Source organism: Cajanus cajan, chromosome 2, assembly GCF_000230855.2.
Source record: "Cajanus cajan strain Asha chromosome 2, NIPB_CcT2T_4, whole genome shotgun sequence".
NCBI lineage: Eukaryota > Viridiplantae > Streptophyta > Magnoliopsida > Fabales > Fabaceae > Cajanus > Cajanus cajan.
This window is the reverse complement of record NC_138518.1, coordinates 40763668-40768060: the sequence shown is the minus strand read 5'-3', so window position 1 is coordinate 40768060 and position 4393 is coordinate 40763668.

Genomic DNA, 4393 nt, shown 5'->3' with positions numbered 1-4393 from the left:
ATTTACAAACATCAATTGGGAGAAAAAAAATATCTGAAATTTGTTACAGATACAAAATAAATTTTTTAATTTTTAATTGCTTTCAATTATTCACTCGTGAATAAATATTGTTAGTATTGAATTCTAAGATACTGCAATGTCTTATGTTAATTTTATTTTTTAAAATATAAAAATCTTAATTTCATAATATAAAAAATTAAAAAAATAAAACTCATAGTAAAAAAAATAATAATTGATGAGTCATAAAAGGAGAATGATAATAATAACAAATTCAAGAGAGGGAGAGATCATAGTTTTTATGTTGAGAGGGTTCATCTCCCAACTAAGATCCATTCTTATCTCATTCTATTTACAGAAACCCTAACTCAAATTCATCTTTTACATACATATATATATATATATATATATATATATATATATATTGTTCTAATAAATCTAAATTGATTACAAGATCTTGAAGATCTATAGTTAATTATAGAGATAATGATATCAATTTTAGCTTTCACCTTTTCCTTTTCTTGACGCGTGTTATACAAAAAATTACTACTTAAAAGTTAAAATTTCAAGTGTTTTCTGTGTTATATAATTGAGGAACAATCTCAATTAAATAGAACAAAATAGAGCAAGTCAATTAAAGAGAACGGAGAGAAAAATAGAGCAAGTTAATGATACTATCATTTACGTATAGAAATTTAACCAAATAGGAGAATGAAATAAGAACAATAATACAATATTATATATAAGTAATAGTGCAATATTATTAACAAAATAAAAAAAATGGAGAAGACATGAGCATAGAAAAAAAAATGAAAAACTCACTTGGAAATTCTTGAAGCACTTGAAAAGTCACTTCAAACAATCCTCCAAAATCTTATGGGTTTGGATGAGATTATTTTATGAATTTGGTATTTATAGATACCACTAAAAAGTCCATCAAAATCTCTCTAAAACAACAATCCTTTAAAATCCCTATATTTTTTAATACCAATGGATTATTTTTAAGTTGTAAAAAGTTTCAAATGAATACTAATGGATTTTAATGGACTCTTTAAAAAAATTTAAAAATCCGGATTGAATACCACTGGATTGTTTTTAAGCGATATAAAGTCTTGATTGAATACCAACGGACTTTTTTACTCAAAAAAAAGTCTTTTAAAATCCTATGAAATCCTAAACCAATACACCCTCCTTAGTTTAAGGTTTTTTAAAAATTGAAAGATATAATCAGATTTGACATCAGAGTTTGAGGAGAGTATATTTAAGAATTTTTTCCGACTATCATATCTCTTAAGGATAAAATAGAAGAAAAAATATGTATAAAAAATAATTTTCCACTATAGCAATAATAACTACTCTTTTATTTTGTAATTAACTTTTGTCTCCAATTTTTTAATAATTATTTTATTCTTTTCTAATTATATATTATCTCAGTTAATTTACATTTTTTATAATCTATTAATTTTATTTTATATTATTTTTAAACAAAATATATAGAGACACGATAAGAGGTGTTTCAACTCTATTAACTTGTATAATTACGATATTTAAAAGACTAAAAATTTTACAATTACAGTACTTGATGAACTAAAATTGTGCAATTAAAAATTGAGCCACTAACATTACACAACTATGATATTTAAAAAAAAAAATTAAAATTACTCAATTAAAAGGAAAAAAAACACAATTACACTTAAAATTTAATTTTATGACCAATAAATTTTAACAAAATAAGGTTTAAAACAATTTGATTAACTTTAAAAGAAACAAAAATTAAATTGTAAAATTTACTTATAAATTAAACTGTAAGATCAAAATACAATAAAGTTTGGAATATTTGTTTTATTATTGATATTTGGATTTGGGAGTTAAGAATGGAGGGGCTTCATGTGCTTTTTTGGAGAGGCAAAGGTGAATGGGGCAACACTTGTTCAGAGCAATTTTAATGATCAAGCAACTCCAATGCGGACTGCTTCCTAAGCTTTGCGAGCCTCGGCTGGACCTGGCGCGCGGCGGAGGCGGCAGTGGCGATGATGACAGAAGGGTTTAGGTAGGCAGCATTGAAGTGGAGACGGCGCGTTGGAGGAGGAACGGAAGAAAAAGAACGGTTTGAAGAAAAATAAAAAGGCACCGTTGGAAGAAGAAGATGTTGGGGTTAAAGAAATAAAAATGATAAAAAATAAATAAATAAAATAACCCCAACCTAATTTAAATAATGTTTTTGTATTTATTATTGCTTTATTTTATTTTTAATATCTACTTATTGTATATTTTTTTCTCATAATTTATTTTCTTTTATTGTAGTGCAATTGTCCTTTTTAATAAAAATTTAAATTTGGTTCATAAATGATTAGAAAAAAAATTCTAAAAATTGAATTTTTTAAAGTTTCTTACCATTGGAATAAATTTATGTTTGAGTTATTTAATGCTGACATGACATACTGGGGATCACTTTTTTCATTTTTTAATGCATGAAGCAATCTAAGTGAGTTGCTTCTATTGGAGATGTCCTCGTGAGACTTTGAGATTGACTTCCATCATTTATAATTTGAAATCTATTTTGGGAATGAATGGGTACCATGGCGTGAAAACTGGGCCAGAATTTTTTTAAAATATATTTTTAGTATCTTAAATTTATAGATAAATTTATTTTTATTTTTTAAATTAAAAAATATTATTTTAATTTATAATTTTAAAATATTATTTTAATCTTTTAAGTTATCAATATCATATCTGAAAGTGACAAATTAAAATAATTATAAAGTATTATTTAGATTTAATACAATATTTTCACTAATAAAAATACTTATAATTAAATTTTATATAATAATATTTGACAAATTTTCTAATAAAATTTAAATATAAGAATTAAAATAATATTTTTTTTAAATTATAGATATAAAAAGATTAATTTTAAATTTAAGAGATTAAAATAAATTTGTTTTTAATTTTTGAGAGATTCAAAATATATTTAAGTTTTTTTTAAAAAAAATTCTGTTTTGTTTGTTTTTATAAAAATAAATGAAAGTTGTGTGAATGAGTGATTTAAAGAAATTGAGAGGCCTGCAATCTGCCAGCTCAGTTGATGTATGATTCATGAGATACTGACATTTGACACCTTGTTTTTATCTCTATAAATGTGGACTGATATGTTTAATTTTTTTTATAATTGATTAATTTTTTTATATTAAATCTACGATTTCTCACATTTGTAAAGCAATGCACCTAAATAAATTAATGTTTTCTTGTAAGAATAAAATAAATTCAGAGATGTTACGGTTAAAATTATTGGAAAAAAAATTAATTTTCCTTTAGATTCATTTGCTTTAAAATAGAAATAAATATTCATATAAACCATTAAGAAAATAAATTTTAAATTGAATACAAATCAATTTAAAAATAAACGATCTTTTAAAATATAATAATTTAATTAATAAATCTTATTTTAAAACAAATAAAAGGATTAAATCAATAAGAACAGAGTCTATTCAAATAGTTGAAACAAAAAATAATTAGGCTTAATTGCGTTCTAGTTCCCTCAAGTATTGCAATTGTACAATTTTGATCCTAAAATTTTAATTGGATAATTTTAGTCCTTAAAAAATTGCAATTGTGTAATTTTGGTCCTTTAATTTTTAATTGAACAATTTTAATCACTCAAATATCATAATTGTGCGGTTTTAGTCTCTCCCATTAAAAATTTAATAATTTTAATATATATATATATATATATATAATATTTTTAAAATTATACAATTATTTGAGTATTCAAGTTAATTCATATTATAATTTTCTTCAATGGATCAAACGATATATTTTTTAATAAATAAATAAAATTTATATATTATTATTTTTATAATATTACTGATAAATTAATATCAATAATATTATTAGTATATTTATAGATAAACTAATAATTTGATAAATTTGAATTAGTATATATTAATATACTTTTACAAAAATATAAGTATATTGATTAGAAATATACATATCTTTTCTTATATATTTATATTTTTGTAAAAATATATTAATATATACTAAGTCATATTTATCAAATTATTAGTTTATCTATAAATATACTAAAAATATTATTGATATTAATTTATGAATAATATTAAAATATTAATAATATATAAATTTTATTTATTTAGTAATAATAAATATATATCATTTGATATATTAACAAAATTTATAATATACGTTAACTTAAATAAGTAAACAATTGTATAATTTTAATATATATATATATTCTAAAATTACTAAATTTTTAATGAAAAAATTAAAATCGCATAATTATAATAGTTGAGGGACAAAAACTGTTCAATTAAAAATTAAGGAATTAAAATCACACAATTACAATCGTTTAAGGACTAAAATTACTCAATTAAAATCTTGA